The sequence below is a fragment of the Bubalus kerabau genome, chromosome 10, assembly GCF_029407905.1.
Source record: "Bubalus kerabau isolate K-KA32 ecotype Philippines breed swamp buffalo chromosome 10, PCC_UOA_SB_1v2, whole genome shotgun sequence".
NCBI classification, from domain to species: Eukaryota; Metazoa; Chordata; class Mammalia; order Artiodactyla; family Bovidae; genus Bubalus; species Bubalus kerabau.
The window spans coordinates 13,334,355-13,352,303 of record NC_073633.1 but is presented as its reverse complement, the minus strand read 5'-3'; the positions used below and the strand labels follow the sequence as shown (position 1 = coordinate 13,352,303).

Here is a 17,949-nt window from a genome sequence, read left to right as displayed (position 1 = left end):
GACTGCAAGGAGATCAAACCAGTTAATCCTAAAGGAAGTCTGTCCTGAATATTCATTGGAAGGACTGATACTGAAGCTGAAACTCCAGTACTTTGGCCACCTGATGCGAAGAACTGACTCATTGGAAAAGACCCTGATGCTGGGAAACATTGAGGGCAGGAAGAGAAGGGATCAACAGAGGATGAGATGGTTGGATGGCATCACTGACTCCATGGACATGAGTTTGATCAAGCTCCGGGAATTGGTGATGGACAGGGAAGCCTGGCATGCTGCAGTGTATGGGGTCGCAAAGAGTCGGACACGACTGAGTGACTTAACTGAACTGAGTTACTAATGAGATTAAGCGTCTTTTTGGATGTGTATTGACTATATTTTGTAGTCTGTGTAATGCCTGTTGAGGGCTTTTGCTCATTTTATTTATTTTTTTATCATTGAACTATAATTGACATGCAGCATTACATTAGTTTCGGGTGTGCAGCATAGTGATTGAACATTTGTGTACACTGTGAAATGATCACCACGAGAAGTCTGGTTACCCTCTGTCATCATTCTAATTTACCGTGTGTTCAGGGATTGACACCATAGAGTTGATTTGATAGAATTTTCCAGATATGAGTACCAGCTATCCTCATTTTTAAGCTTAAAGAAACTAGCACAAATTCTATCTTTTTTTGTATGGCCACACAATTTACATTTCATCAAGACATTATATGGAAGTGGCCCCTTAATCAGATCTCTTTTAAATGACAGAAAATCCATTTTCTTTTCCTATAGAAACCTGGTGGATTTTGCCTAACTTGCATTTTCCTTTAAGGTAGACACAATAGCACAACAAAGAACTTACAAGGAGTAAAACGGAAGGTCACAACTGTTGTTTCCTACTACACAGGGAGAGCTATCTAGACAGAGGAGGGTCTACCATGATGCTCCTGGAGCTTATATTTCAGAGTCCTTCACTTTCAGGGGCCCTTTGTAAAGCCTTGGTTGGGGCCCTAATTTTTTTGAATTTATGATTTTATATTCTTTTTCTTTCCTCCCTCCCTCCCCTCTCCTTCCCTCCTGCCCTCCCTCCCTCACTGTGTGGCATGTGGAATCTTAAGTTCCCCAACCAGGGATTGAACCCACACCCCCTGAAGTGGAAGCAGAACCCACACCCCCTGAAGTAGAAACAGAACCCACACCCCACTGAACCACCAGGGAAGTCCCTTTATTCTTTTTCTTAAAGAGAGATTTCCAAAGTGTATAAACTTAAGGATACACAAAGCATCCTGGGTTTGTCTCTGAACATGGAAGTGTAAAAACATATATGAAGCTTAAATCCATTTTATACTAGGCAACCTCTTGGTGCTGGGCCAAGCTCTGGAAGAAACCCTAGGCCACACTCAAAACTAGGCCTGGAAAGTGCTGGGCTAACTTGGGTTCAGAAAGCAAAATGAATGACTCCAACTTGGAAAATATCCTGTGTTATTTTATGTTAGCTTCTTCCTCCTTTCTTTCATTCTCACTAGCCTTTGCTGAGCATTCAGTACAAAAACATTCAGCATTGAAATAACACAATTACTTTTAATAAACAATTTCTTTGTTGTAGGCTTTTTGAAAAGTGCTAAGATAACATTTCATGCAGATTTAATCCTAGGTTTAATCTATGAAATGGGTTAGCGCTGGGCACGTTTAAGCATTCAGCTTTGTCAGAGTCAGAACATGCTACAATTCTCCCTCACCGGTCTGTCTCAATTTCTGCCCCAATTCATTTCTGAACTCTGAGTCAAAAAAGCCCAAGAAGGACCGTAATCAAATCACACATCAGCTTAGAATAGTGATTTTAGTGATTTGGACATCTGGCCACTTGGAACTGAAAAAAGGCTGCCAACTCACTTGACAAAAGCTACTGAACATCTGTCAGCATGAAAATAGCTCTCCTAAGTGACCCTGAATCAGATTTCTGTAGCCAACCTCACAATGAAAGGGCCTCTCTTCTTCTCCTGTTATTCAGATAAATTGGTGCCATCCAAGATATCCTACCAATATCCCACCAACAATGCCCTCTAAGGTATTTTGTGAAGCGAGTGCAAATGGTGTTAACCATTGTCCCTTTCACCTGTACTTCCTCTGCTATGTGACGTTGACGGGTGATATTAAAAATGTTGAGCCACACATGTGGCTCAGGCACTAAAGCAGGGTCTTGGAGAGTCTCGGTAGAGATCTTGGGAAGAGAGTTCCAGGGAGGGGAGGAGGGGAGCATGGAGGTGGGAGGCACACATAGAGTTCAGGAAAACGATTGCTTAGCAAATGCTGTGGAGGAATTTCAGTATTTTACCATGCTATATGGCTGTACCAATGTACTCAGCTAAACCAGCCTTGGACATAGGTACAAAATTTTAAAGATGATGGCCACGCTGTGCCTCCAAATATACCACAGAAAGATGGAGAAAGGTCTGAGCTATGGTCTGGCTTCAATAGGGAAACATGTAGGGGGAAGTTTCAGACTCTACGAGGCAGTGTTATTAGTTGGTGAGGAAGTACATTTAATAATCTCTTTCTCTGTACATGACTGCATTCTGTGTTGCACTCGAGCCAGACAGGGAGCAGTCTTGCTCTAGGACTTGCACTGTAGAGTACCCTACCATCATACACACACACACGCATGTGCACACACATTTATTAAGGAAATGTGCGCGTCTGTCACTTGGGATCCAGGGCTCAGTGTTGACATAGGAAACCCTAACCTCTAAACATCTGCGTACATGGCTAACACCTTCCGGGCGCTGGGATACACCTTTCCACATGGCCTGCCCCGTGACCTTAAAACAAAGACAGCTGTGTCCAGATGCTGAGCAGACGCACGGGTTCTGCCTCTGCCAGCCTTCGGAGACGGACACTTGCTTTTGAGTGCAGGGGGATTTAAGTGGCTGAAACGCTTAGGTAAGAGAAAAGACAAATTAATTAACTTGTCAAATCCTTCCTGTCAGCATGAAGGCAATAGACTCTTATACTATGAGGTATTGTTTCCCAGCAGTGCTTAGGATCCATTTTCTTAACTTCTCTTCCATGTTCAGTTGAGTTCCATTTCCTGGTTCACAAGCTTGTGTAGTATCTGCAACGGTTGCGCATGGTGCCTTAGGAACATTTTGGAGTATTAGTTAATCATATTACTCTTAAATATATATGCCTATATAGACTTATGTAGGTATTATTTATCTAGACATACATGTGGCAATGTGTTTCTAGTTCTTTACACTGGCAACCAGATGAATATAAAATGCTATAATTACAAATAGTTGGTTGTCTTTATAAAATACTTATAAGATTTAATTAAAATTTCAAAAGGTTAAATTAAAATTTTCAACATTATTTAAATGGATTGAAATGTTAGTGGTTATCAATTATGATTTTCATTCCACCTTTTAAGTTTAATACATAATTTTGAATATTTTAGAAGAGAAATTTTTGAAAAATATATGAAAAATATGAGTTTTTACATTTAATATATATTATCAAAATATATTAGAATTTCCATATGCCTACAATGACATTCTATTTTTTACTTATTTAGATTATTACTGTCAATAGAACACAAGAAATATTAAAATGTTGATTATAACAGCTCTTTAGAAATTTTGCTAAGATATTATAAAATCAAGAAAAACAAATTTTATGGGCTGAACTGTAATTTTTTATGAATTGCATATGTTTTTTATTTCATTACTCATCCATATCCCAATAGTGGAATAGCAATAATAAAGTAGTAATCAGGGTTAATTTTTTTTAACTTTTAATTTTTTATTGAGGTATAGCCAGTTAATGATGTGATAGTTTTAAGTGAACAGCAGAGCCATACATAATACAGCGTTAGTTGTTTTTGGTATTTTACATTTTACCTGACTTTAAGTCATATAAAAACCAAGGCTTTTTACATATTTTGCCATTTTGTCCTTCTGACAGACTTGTCAGAGTAGAAAGGATCACATTTTAGTTGTTTGTTTGCTTCCCTTGTAACTTTACATAAACAGTGTATGAGTCTCCATTTGTACTCTTCCCCTCAGGCCTCGCAAATGATAATCATGGCCCCAGGTTAAAGGTTTTAGAAACTGTATTGAGGTATTTTGAAGTCCCTGAGGAGTGATGAAACTTTGAGGAGTCTGTCAATAGAGAGCATTTGGCTTCTGCTTCCCTCTTTTTTGGGGGGTTTCCTTGGTAGCTCAGACAGTAAAGAATCCTCTAGCAGGCTGGAGACCTGGGATCAATCCCTGGGTTGGGAAGATCCCCTGGAGGAGGGCATGGCAACCCACTTCAGTATTCTTGCCTGGAGAATTCCATGAACAGAGGAGCCTGGTGGGCTACAGTCCATGGGGTCGCAGAGTTGGACACGACTAAGTGACTTTCACTTCTCTCTTTCTACTAAGTGCTTGAGCTGGGACAAACCTCTAGACTTTACTGTCTCACTTCCTCCTCTTGGTGAATCAGATGCCACCTCAGCCACAGAGGAGCAAGATGTCAGCCATCCAGTGGGATGGGAGCATCAAGCCACAGCGGCCGTGCCAGTCCACAAGGACAAGGTTTTGCACGTTTTGTTTAAAAAAAAAATAAATAGATTATAACTTGGAGAATGCATTGAAGTACTTCATAACCGAGCTATTTGTAAGGATTAATTTAATATTTTATCTAATATTGCATATGTTTTGGAAATCATAGTAAAGACACCTAGAATCATAATACTCTTTCAGTGGCAAATGTCATATTACGTTTTTAGGGCATTACGTCAATTTAGTATTTCACGTATTATTAATAATGCCTCGTTACATAAAATTATTACTAAACTGGCAATTAAGTGAATGTGAAGGATCCATATGCTAAACTGCTCATAACATTTCAATTATGAATTTCAAATCAAGTGTCTTCTAGTGTACATTCACACCACTGATGAACAGTCCCTTTGCCAGGACCACCCAAATGAACTCTGCTTTGCAACAAATGATACTGATGTAAAGTCATTTCACACATTTTCCTGAATTTAAGAAAATTCGAAATGGAAGCAGACAAAGCAACTAGTGCTTTCTCTTGGTGGTAGTAAACCATTTGTTAAAACTGTAATTAGCTCTTTCTTGAATGTGTAAATCCTTTGTCGTGCCTTTTAAAAAAATTTACCATCTTAGCCATTTTAATAGTTATTTTTATTTATTTGTTTGGCTCTGCTGGGTCTTTTGAAGCATGTGGGACCTTTGATCTTCATTGTGGAGTACTGGATCTAGTTCCCTGACCAATGAAAATAGAAGGGGTATGCCCGTTTGCTGGGGTGAAGGTGGACGATGAAAACTGGTCTCCCTGGGAAGGGGTTGGTCAAGAAGATCTGAATTAAACTTCCCTGGTGGTCCAGTGGTTAAGAATCCACCTGCCAATGCAGGGGACACAGTTTCTTTTACTGGCCTGGGAAGATTTCACAGGCTGTGGGGCAGCTAAGCCCACGTGGCCACAACTACTGAGCCCATGCACATAGAGCCTGTGCTCCACAACAAGAGAAGCGATTGCAATGAGAAACCTGCACACCACAAGAAGGAAAAGCCCCTGCTCACTGCAGCTAGAGAAAGCCTGCGAGCAGCAGCAAAGACCCAGTGCAGCCATAAATAAACGTATTAATTTCAAAAAAGAGATAGTGGGCGATTTCCAGATATACTAAAAAAGAAAAGATCAGAGTATATGAAGGCTATGAAGAACAAAGGGCACGTGCCTGGTGAAGACAGAAGGAATAACATATACAGAGGCAGAGAGAGAAGAAATATCAGTACACATTCAGGGGCGTGCAGATAGTTCATACTGACCTGACCACAGGGGGTACAGAAGCAGCCTCTGAGGCTGGGGAAGTGGCTCAGGAAGCCTCATAGAGTATTGTCTGTGCCTCACTCAGAGAAGAAAATTTATCCTTAAATGCTAGGATCTATGAAAAAACTATGCTATTGGCCCAAATTCTTTACCACTCTGTGTATCCACATTCTTTACCATGTGAGTTTGCAGTTCTTACCAAATAAAGATATAAAGTAAATTTCACTACATCTTGACTTTGGGTTTGGCCAGGTGTCTGGTTTTAAGTTCAGTTAGTTGCTCAGTTGTGTCTGACTCTTTGCGACCCCAAGAACTGTAGCATACCAGGCCTCCCTGTCTATCACCAACTCCCGGAGTTTACTCAAACTCATGTCCATCGAGTCCGTGATGCCATCCAGCCATCTCATCCTCTGTTGTCCCCTTCTCCTCCTGCCCCCAATCCCTCTCAGTATCAGAGTCTTTTCCAATGAGTCAACTCTTCGCATGAGGTGGCCAAAGTATTGGAGCTTCAGCTTCAGCATCAGTCCTCCCAGTGAATATTCAGGACTGATTTCCTTTAGGAAATCTGTTTTGGCCAATAGAGTGAAGTGTAGGTGATGGTGTATGTGCTTCAAGTGTAGGTCTTGTGTCTTTCCATTTCCCTACTTGTATCTCTGCCATTATCATGAGAAGGCCATGCTCAGGCTTGTGAAGTAAGAGCCATGTGGACCAGAGCCAACCCATCCCTGAAGCCCAGCCTAGGTCAGCAAAACCCTTCAGCAGATTTCAGTATCCATAGGCCAAATAAATGCTTACTGTCGCATACATCTGAGATTTTTGTGCTTGTTTGCTATTCAGCATTTTATGTTACTTTCTAACTGATATAAAACCCTTCATCACAAGAGGTATATATACCCCAATTTTCATTTTAGGGTTTTTTTTTTTTTTTTTAATCTGCATGTAATGGACAAATTAAAGAAGAATGAAAAGGAGGCTGGGAAATCAGTGAGGAAATCGAAGAAAATCGTAGTGAAATACCAAGAGCTTTGAACTAGGCTCTTTGGCCATGGGCAGGAAGGTTAGAGGAGCCTGGCGAGCTGCGATCCATGGGGTTGCAAAGAGTTGGACATGACTGAGCAACTAATACACACATAAACACAGGGAGGTGAGGAGAGGAATTAGGAGTTTTTCTTTTAAAACAATTTGAATTATGAAATATCTCAAACATACAGAAAAGTTCATAGAATAGTATAACAACTGACACTCATGTGATCACTACCCAGCTTTAATATAAATCAAAATGTTGCTTCCTTTTTTTAAAAAAAGTAGCCTCATTCCTCAGTTTCTCCTCTCTTCATCCCTCTTTAGAGGCAGTCCTGTCCTGAGGTTGGATACATTATTTCCATGCATGATTTTTAGTTTTAGATGTAAGTATGTGTCCATTAGCAATATATACCATTTCCTCTATTTAGAGCTTTGTCTATCAAACTATGCATCTTTTGCAACTGTTTTTATATTATGTTTGTGAGTTTTATCCATATTGATACATAGAAAACTAAAACATGGAGACATTTAGAGATAATAGAAAAGTAAAAATTAAGAATGTAAAATGCAAGAGAGGGGGGAAAAATCTCATATAACTACCATATTTCTAGCTAGGGTGATCATGTGAATTATAGACAAGAATGAGGAATGTAATAAAAAGAGCAGGTTTTAAATGAGGAGGGCTGGAAGAATTGAGCTCAATTTGAGTGTGGGGGAGAGAGTACGTTTATTGGGCCCATACTGATAGAATATGCTCTGTGGGCAATTGGATTTGAAGATTGCTCAGGAGCGTAATCTGGTCTGGAGAGAGAGTCTTGCCCTTTTTTCCATAGTGATAGCAATTACAACTATGTGAGTTGGTTTCTTACACAGAAAGTGCAACTTGAGTAAGAAGAAAAGAAGACCAGGGACTTCCTTGGTGATCAAGTGGTTAAGACTTTGCGCTTCCAATACAGCGGGTACAGGCTTGATCCCTGGTCAAGGCACTAAGATCCCACATACCTTGCAGCCAAAAGAAGAAGAAGACCAAAGCAGAATTTTAGGCCACAGAAACTAACAGTTGAAGGCAAACAGAGGACCAAAAAACATGGCTCTTCTTACATCTTTCCAGAGAGTGTTCTTTCATGCACTCCTATCAGCAAAGGATTTTTGAGCAGCCTTTTGCGTAGACATATTTTACTTATGCATAAATGATATACTGGTCCTATATCGAAACTAACATATCATATGCATCATAACATATATTCCAAAATAGAAATTTTCAATATATAAGATATACACTAAATAGAAATTCAAGGTATTTAAATATTTTTGTACCCCCAGGAGTGTCCCCCTCACTTGTGAAGTCCCTGATTAAAATAGATCTTCTGACCTCCTCTTTCATTTGGGAAATTATGCTTTCAGTTCAGTTCAGTTGCTCAGTCGTGTCCAATTCTTTGCAACCCCATGAATCGCAGCACACCAGGCCTCCCTGTCCAACACCAGCTCCAGGAGTTTACCCAAACACACATCCATCGAGTCAGTGATGCCATCCAGCCATCTCATCCTCTGTCGTCCCCTTCTCCTCCTGCCCCCAATCCCTCCCAGCATCAGGGTCTTTTCCAATGAGTCAACTCTTCGCATGAGGTGGCCAAAGTATTGGAGTTTCAGCTTCAACATCAGTCCTTCCAGTGAACACCTAGGACTGATCTCCTTTAGGATGGACTGATTGGATCTCCTTGCCGTCCAAGGGACTCTCAAGTCTTCTCCAACACCACAGTTCAAATGCTAATTAAATCCTTGAGGCCAATCTCTTGCTACACCGTGTATTGGTCATGAAAATAAGAGCACTATTTTCTATTTCTTCTAAAAACATTTAATGTTTAGTATCTTCAAAAATAAGGGACATTATTTTTATTAGATTTATTTTTTAGACATTTATTTTGTTTTATTATTGGAATATAGTTGCTTTACAATGTTGTACCAGTCTTTACTGTACAATAAAGTGAATCAGCTATATGTATACATATATCTCATCCCTCTTGCGCCTCCCTTCCATCTACTCCACCGCTCCAGGTCATCACAGAGCACCAGGCTGAGCTCCTTGTGCTCTACAGCAGCTTCCCACTAGCTGTATATTTTACACATGGCAGTATATATATATGTCAGTGCCGCTCCTCCAATTCTTTCCACCCTTCCTTTCCCCCTTTATGTCCTTGTCCATTCTCTATGTCTGTGTCTGTATTCCTGCCCTGCAAATTCCTGTGTCTCTATTCATCTGTATCATATTTCTAGATTCCATATATGTATGTTAAAATGCAATATTTGCTTTTCTCTTTCCCTTTTCTCTTTACTCTGTATGACAGACTCTAGGTTCATCCACATCACTACAAATGATCCAATTTTGTTCCTTTTTATGGCTAAGTAATATTCCATTGTATATATGGACTACATCTTTTTTAAAACACTTTTTATTTTGTATTGGAGTATAGCTGATTAATAATGTGGTAGTTTCAGGTGAATAGCGAAGGGATTCAGCCATACATATATGTGTATCCATTCTCCCCCAAACTCCCCTCCCATCAAGACTGCCACATAACATTGAACAGTTCCATGTGTTATACAGTAGATTCTTGTTGGTTATCCGTTTTAAATAGAGTAATGTATCACATCTTCTTTATTCATTCATCTGTCAATGGAGATTTAGGTTGCTTACATGTCCTGGCTGTTGTAAATAGTGTTGCAGTGAACATTGGGGTGCATGTGTCTTTTTGAATTATGGTCTTCTCATCAAATTTATTTTTAAACAATTAACTGAAATTCTGGAAATTAAACTTGACACGACTCAAGAAACAAAAACGTTAAGTGACAAGGACTCACTGCAGTTTAAAAAGGGCCCACAGACTCTCCTTCTCCTTAAATGTGACTTAGAGTGGAAAATTTCCGTGCTTTCCTTTCTTCCCAGCAGTGAGATTCATGCAGATTTCTTCTCAGCTCTAATTTCCAAAAAAGCCAGGGCTTACTTCTCCATCACCTTTGGTGGGCTTGGCTCATAAGCCTGAGCCACAAGTGACTCAGGTGAGCTGGAACCACAAAGACCGGTACCTCCAGCTTAGAAGAACCTCAGAGCCCAGCCCGCCATCAGGATCAAGAATCTAAAGGCTCACCTACAGGGTGAGAATGATGTGGACAGAGTTACTAGAATATAGGACTATTACCATCAGGGAATTGCTGAAGCTGAGGGTTGAAAAATTAGGGTGGTGTCGAGGAGCCCTCATACCTTCTCTTCCCTTTCTCCTGACCCTGGGCCAGAAATCAGTGGTCCAGTGATAGAGACCTGTAGAGTTTCCAGAAGCTGACGTGTTTTGAGCCTGTATGGTTAGAGTAGATTATAAACAGACAGTAATAAACAGACCCATAGAATTGCTCAACACAATGGAAGTTTATTTTTTGCTCCTAACAGTACAGTAGAGTTGGAAAAGTATTGCTGGAAAAAGCAAAGGAAATGTGATTCTGTGCCATGTTGCCATTCTGGGACTCGGGCTGCTGGTGACATTGCCATCTTTAAAACTTGGCTTCCAGGAGAATACAGGACAGGAGAGTTGAGGCGGTGCATTTCCATCTCTGTCAGCCAGAAAAGAGGAATGAGCATGAAGGAGTATGTCCGGGAGGATTATGTGGGCCAAAGCAAGAAGCGGTGGACGCCATCTGCACTCACGTTCTGCTGGAGAGAACCCAGCTGTATGTCATCTTCCTCCCCACGACTACAAGGAGAGCTGGGACCTGGGGCCTGCTAGATGTCCAAAGAAGCAGGGAAGACTTTTATTGGCTGGTCAGCTACCACAGAGCCATTTCTACTTCGCTGGTGTCTGGAGCAGCTTCTGGTAAAATGGGAAGGGACTTGGGGGCCTGAGCACAGTGACTGCAACAAAGGTGAGGACTTGTTTGCAGAGATACTGAGTTTCCTTCCCACCAGGAGCAAGAGAGGTAAGCAGCAGCCTCATGAGCTGATTCTGTCTGTGGACACAACAGCTGCTCTCTGGAGGGAAATTTCCTGTTCCTGGGAAACTGGTCAACTTCTCCTCCAAAACAGAGTATCAATCGGCAGAAATGAGTTCCAGGGGGCTTGTGAGACGTTCGTTCACTCCATCTGACCGCAGGAGTAGGGATAGGAAGTCAGTGCCATTGAACAGACAAAGGAGAATGAGGCAGAGTCATGTCTGTCTTCGGAGGAGCCCGAGCATCTGACTCTCTGAAAGTGCAGGGTGTCCTTGAGGAAAGTTCTGCTGACAGTTCGCAGATGCTGGGGGGGGGGGGGGGGTGCTCTGAGTGCAGCAGCGCCAGGACAGGAGCCCTCCTTTATTACGACCCACCCCTGTGCAGGTGAAGAGCTGAGGCGGAACCAGCATGCGCAGATTCCCTTCCCCTCTGCCCTTGGCCCAAGGGCAACCACACAAAATGGGATTAATTGGGATTATGGGGGCTTTGGCTGCTTGGCTGCTACTCAAGGATGAATGCTTAATTTATGTCTCAGTGATCTTGACTCCTGCCTGATTAAACTGGTTCACTCGGGCCATTGTTTGCCAAGGACTTTCCTTTCGAAAGAGTGGCTACAGGTGGTTCTTTTGTGTGACAGACTTTTAGCTTTACTACAGTACATGGCTCTAATGGATGGCTGCAATACCACCTTTCTCTCAGAAATCACTAAAAGCACAAATAAATTCAATAGGTTCTCCCCTCACCTTTTCAGGGCTTTTCTTGTGATGGCAAAGTGTTAACAGGTGTGATTGTTCAAGAATATATAGAACAGATGTGGAATTATTACTGTGCAAGAGAAAAGAGCATTTGTTTGGAAAATATCCACTGAGTAGAGATGTTAAGATTCAGAGCGTCTCACCTCCCCTTAGCAACTCACTCCTGCAAATCAAAAGGTGCCCCTTGGAGTCCCAGTCCTGATGGTGCCTGGGGCCCTGGCTTCCCTGTGCTGTTTCTGCTAGTGAACGGGCTTCTGGGTTAGGCAAGCTGTTCAGTCTCGGAGGTCTGCTCCAGCCTGAGCTGAGCTCTGTTGTGGTTTGAAGGGATGAGAATGTTGGGCTACTTGGATTTAAATGAAGATTGTCCACAAACCTGAACTGGTTTGATGGTTTTAACCCATTTGACTGGTGAAGTTAATTTACTAACATATGAAGCAACTTTTGGATTGACTTCATGTTTTCTTTCTTGGCCCTTGAAGTCAGTCATAAAAGCCAAATTGGTTTGGGCCCATCTGCCCTAGGGCATACTCGAGACTTTTCCAGAGACCATGTAAACATCTGCAGAAGCAATTAAGCTGTTAGACTGAATAACTAAGTAAAGTTTCTGTCCAAAAGGGGTGTTATGAGGAACCATAGTCTATGACTTTTGTGTTTAGTTAAAAATAAAGATTGTTTTAGTATAGTAAGCTAACATGACAGAGACCTGTGCATTAACCATGTGATAATTATTTTAATTAATTAATTCTAGACACTTGTTTCTCAGTATCATACAAACTACCATGGAGCTTAGGAACATGCTCTATGCCTAAGCCATCCTCTCCCATTCTCTGTTGGTATGGTATTACTTGGACTATACTTGAGAAATGTCTGAATGCATCAATATGATTTCTCCTGCTGCTGCTAAATCACTTCGGTCGTGTCCGACTCTGCGCGACCCCATAGACGGCAGCCCACCAGGCTCCCCCGTCCCTGGGATTCTCCAGGCAAGAACACTGGAGTGGGTTGCCATCTCCCTCTCCAATGCGTGAAAGTGAAAAGTGAAAGCGAAGTCCCTCAGTTGTGTCCGACTCTCCACGACCCCATGGACTGCAGCCTACGAGGCTCCTCCATCCGTGGGATTTTCCAGGCAAGAGTACTGGAGTGGGGTGACATTGCCTTCTCCAAAAAAAAGCAGCTACAAAACACAATTAATTAAGGTGAGAAATCTATCACGTATCTTCAAAAAGTCCAGTGATAAGTATTTGGGTTCAAACTCTGCTTTCTACAATGATTCCATAAGTTTAAAGACTTTTCTAGAAAATGCAATTATGAGCATATTATGATGTTAATTAAAAATTACTTTAAATTTTATAACATCTTATCTCCTGAAAATACTCTGATGATAAAATTTAGGATTTAATCAACTAGAGAGTGAATGATAGTAAAATTGAGTGAGTAACTTAATCTAAACATGAGAAAGAAATAGAGATCCTAGGGAAATAGATAAATGAGAGCATATGAGTCTAGAATGGAAATTATTCAACTCCATCAAATAACTTAAAAGTTAGAGAGAGGGTAAAGATGTTGCTCGGATTCAGAATTAGCAGAAGTGAGAGATACCATTTTCCTGAAGCTGCATGAAGCCCTTCAGAGACGATGCGCCAAGATAAGAAAAGGTTGCTCTGAGCATTGTATGAATACCACAGGAACTTCAGGTACCTCGTCACTTGCCTCCCTCAGGGGGTAGTCAGGGCACCCCCTCCCCTGCTGTGAGCACTACTCAGTTGCTCAGAATTGTCCTATTCTTTGCACCCCATGGACTGTCACCCACCAGGCTCCTCTGTCCATGAAATTTTCCCGTCAAAGAATATTAGATTGGGTTGCCATTTCCTCCTTCAGGGGATCTTTCTAACTCAGAGACTGAACCCTCATCTCATGCATTGGTGGCTGGATTTTTTAACCACTGTGCTGCCTGGGAAGCCTCCCCTGCTGAGTGAAGTGAAAGTGAAGTCGCTCAGTCGTGTCTGACTCTTTGTGACCCTGTGGACTGTAGGCCACCAGGCTCCTCCATCCATGGGATTTCCCAGGCAAGAATACTGGAGTGGGTTGCCATTTCCTTCTCCAGGGGATCTTCCCGACCCAAGGATCGAACCTGGGTCTCCCACATTGCAGACAGACACTTAAACCTCTGAGCCACCAGGGAAGATCCTTCCAAAAGTTGGACAGTTTGAAGATCTGTTCTACTGCTGTGTGTGGAGACATAGTCTTACCATGGGATGTTAGAGCTGGCGGAGACCCACAGAATCTTCCAGTTTAACCCTGACTTTTATAAAGAGGGAATTGAGGTCCAGAGAGGGAGATAAGCTTTCCTGGAGTTACACAGAAATATTCCCATTGCCCTTACTTGATTTACTAGGAACCACTGACCCTGTAAGGGCTTCCATACTGGCTCAGTGGTAAAGAATCTGCCTACCAATGTAGGAGACTTGGGTTTGATCCCTGGGTTGGGAAGATCCTCTGGAGAAGGATATAGTAACCCATTCCTGGAAAATCCCATGGACAGAGGAGCCTGGAAGGCTACAGAGTTGGACATGAGGTCACAGAGTTGGACCCAACTTAGTGACTGAGCACACACATATACTTCCCACATATAGAAAGTGAAATTATTCAGCTTTCTTGCTACCACACAGATATTTTATTTAAAATAATCACTCTAATATTGCATATTACTATGTCTGTCTTTAAGTAATTTCTCTGATTAAAGTACTCCTCTGATCCTGAATCCCTTGTCAGAACCAAACACTGCTGATTATGTATTGGTTGCAACTGTTCTCTCATTATGTCCTGAAAGCCTGCCTGTTTTCCCCACCAGGCGCCTATGGGCAGTGACCAGGTTCTTACCTTTCTTTGACTCTCTTACCCAGTAGGAGACAATATTAATAATATGGTGTGGATGGCTCTAGATCCCTCAACACATAGCCTTTTGCCCCCCAAGAAGTCCCTGCACTTTCAGTTGTTGAAAGTTAGGGGATGTTGCAGAAGGTCTTATAAAGTGTTTTTTAAGAGGGTTTTATAGCTCTCAGAAGCTCCTACAAAATTTGGTTTTGAGCTTCTAGTAATCCTACAAAGTTGCCTTAGAGTATCAGTAAAAAGGGGCATGTTTTTAGAAGATAATAAAAGTTATGTTCTGATTAAAATATTCATTCTAAGATACTTTACATATAGTTAAAGAAAGAAAGTAAAGTACTTTATAGGTAAAGTAAGAAATTAATAGGTTTCTTAGGGGAGATGTTTTTGTTTATTTTCAGCATGGTTTTGTTTTGTGAAGTTGTACTAGCTGGAACATTCAGGCTTTGCATTCAGGCCTGACCCTGGTTAAGGATGTGAAGCTGGCCAAGCTGAGTCCCTGCAGGGCTTCACATGCCAGCAAAGCACCCCTCAGCAGGACACTCAACCTCTGGCTCCCCAGGCTGTCCTTACACATCAACATCCAAGCATCTCATAAATGAAATAATGAACAGGCCCATCTCTAGCCCAAATTCCTGTGAACAGAGCAGGAACTGAGGAACTGGGTCATTAAAACTACATCAAGGTCCTCCAGAACCACATTAGGGATGCGTGAGGAGAGGGTGTGTAGGTTGTCTCTAAAAGAGGGCCCTACTGGAAACCTAAAATGTTGAGTGGGAAGAGCTGAGGAAGCTCTACCAATCTGGCCTCATCCCCTATCAACCCCTTTGATCATTTAATTGATGGGGTAATTTCAGTTTTCTCCATGTGTCACCAATAATTTCTTCATGATGGAGGCAGTGTTGGATATTGGTCAAGATAAGCCTAGGTTCTGGAGGTAAATTCTCTCATGGACAACTTGTTATCCTCTGGGGCTTTAGTTTCCTCATCTCACCATTAGTGAAGTGAAGTGAAGTCGCTCAGTCGTGTCCGACTCTTTGCGACCCCATGGACTGTAGCATACCAGGCTCCTCTGTCCATGGGATTTTCCAGGCAAAGGTACTGGAGTCCAGGGTTGCCATTTCCTTCTCCAGAGGATCTTCCCCACCCGGGGATCGAACCCTGGTCTCCCACATTGCAGGCAGACGCTTTACTGTCTGAGCCACCAGGGAAGCCTATCTCACCATTAGGGGGTACTAATATTACTACCTCACAGAGTAATCATGAGGATAAAACTAATGTATCAAAGCATTTAGGACAATGCCTGGCATAGTAAGCCCTCAACTAGTATTACGAGGATAAACATCACTATTTTGACATTAAGGAGGCATTGTGTAAATGGTTGGATATGTTGATTCCAGTCATTGGAAACAAGGCAGCCTAAAATACAAGATTTGATTTCCCTTATGTTAGCACTTAGACATAATTTTGCAAGCTGAAAACAGCATGGGCCTTGAACATTAACCTAATATACTAAGAAATAAAAACACTAGTCAAGATAGCAGGAACAGCATAAATCATAGATACTATCTTTATGTAATTTTTAAAAATTAGTGACAACAAAATTGCTTCTTTTCATTACACATTATATGACTATGTGGATTTCATATTTCCAAAATGTCTTAACAGTTTCCAACAGGAACTGTGACTTGACAAGATATTTAGCCCTCAACAAGTAGAAAAGCTTTTGGCTGGTGATAAAAAAAAATTTAATGAGTTGATGGAGACAGAGGTTAAGTCTTTACATTGTGAGGTTCTATTGACTCTTCCTCAGCCTTGCCCTTTATCCTCATTTATATCTGAGTTTGTAAAAAGCCCTTGAAAGGCAGACTATTCATTAGTGGTTCCATAGTAGATGATTATGTTCAGTTGTTATTTCGTCTGTGCCACCGCTGTCTAGCTTATGTTACGCAGAGAGACAAGTGCTGCATAGAGCAAATGAAAGACAGGGTTTCAACACAAGTTAAAGCTTCCATTGTAAAGAGAGAGCATTTTGAAATGGCCTTGTGAGAGGGCAGAAGCACTGTGCCAGGTGTAGCTGGGCAACAAGGCTGCCCACAGCCTGGGCAGACCCGTCTGGGAGGGAGCCCACAGGGAGGTGAAAGGGGAGCAGAGGGCACTCCAGAGCGGCTCCCTGTCAGTAGTTTAAAAGATACTACGTTGGATAATGGGTTTTAGGAGTATGGTGGGTATTAGAAGAGGCAGAGTGGAGGTGGCCGTTGGATTTCCAGAGACAGAAGTCAAAGGGTGGCCCCTGCATTTTAAATTCTAGTTTTGTGTACCACCCCCCCCACCCCCGCCTCAGCCAGAAGTGTCAGATACTGCCTCCAAGCTTGCCACCACTCCAAAGTTAAAAAATGGTCAGACTCTGGACAGCAGACTTAAAGGCTAAAAACTTAGATTTCTTTCTGGTCTCGTAGTAAGCATAGGAAAAGCTGAGAAAGCTGTGGAAGATAATAAGAGTATTAATCAGTGATGGTGGTGCTTTCTCTTTTTCCTTTTTCAATGGCCTTTTAGAAGCAGTGGGGACTCTCCTGGTGGTCCAGTGGTTAAGACTGCACACTTCCAATGCAGCGGGCTCAGATTCGATCCTGTGTTAGGGAACTAAGATCTCATGTGCCACACCATGCAGCCCCCGCCCCACCCCCAATTTTTTTAGGTGATAAAAGCAATGATCTGAGGGTGCCAATCACAACAACAAAAAAAGGGCCCTTCGTGTGCAGAACACTAATGGAAGGGCAGGTGACAGACCGGACAGTCATTGCTGCTGCTGCTGCTGCTGCTAAGTCTCGTCAGTCGTGTCCGACTCTGTGCGACCCCAAGGATGGCAGCCCACCAGGCTCCCCCGTCCCTGGGATTCTCCAGGCAAGAACACTGGAGTGGGCTGCCATTTCCTTCTCCAGTGCATGAAAGTGAAAAGTGAAAGTCAAGTCGCTCAGTCATGTCTGACTCTTCGCGACCCCATGGACTGCAGCCTACCAGGCTCCTCCGTCCATGGGATTTTCCAGGCAAGAGTACTGGAGTGGGGTGCCATTGCCTTCTGCGGAGTCATTGCTAGCCAGGTTTATAAAGTAAGCAAGTGCTTCAGTAAGCTGTAATATTTACTTCCAGGAATCAGGCACTTCTTTGTTTTGATGTCTCGTGTTTCAAGAGAGACTGTGTTGCTATAGAGGAGGTGGCAGTGTTAAGTGGCATGAAGTCAACCTGTGGCATTTCCTACCTCTGGGGTCAAAGATCATCACATTGTAGGTGAATTTCAGAGGGGGCCAGATTATTCTGTGGCAAATAGTAACGTTTGCTGTCATGCGTGTTAAAAGTCTGGTAATCAAATCTCATGCCTCAGGGAGTGAATGCATCTTGCTAGGGGCCAGCCTTTTTATCTTCTGCTCCACCTTTGCCTACGGGAAACATGACAGATTTGGTGGGAACCATCTGTGGCTCAAGAGCTAGG

The 17,949-nt window shown here is 42.2% G+C and overlaps 1 protein-coding gene and 1 long non-coding RNA gene across 2 annotated transcripts in view; one reads left to right on the top strand and one right to left on the bottom strand.

Moving 5' to 3' along the window:
- Nucleotides 1-17,949, top strand: part of TBCA (tubulin folding cofactor A) — a 211,483-nt gene that overhangs the window by 17,242 nt on the left and 176,292 nt on the right. The gene's annotated exons all lie outside the window — the stretch shown is intronic.
- On the bottom strand, nt 9,769-12,768 carry LOC129620862 (uncharacterized). Its single transcript, XR_008698755.1, has 2 exons — nt 10,538-12,768; nt 9,769-10,443 (listed from the first exon to the last, which is right to left on the bottom strand). It is a non-coding gene; the product is annotated as an uncharacterized LOC129620862 (long non-coding RNA).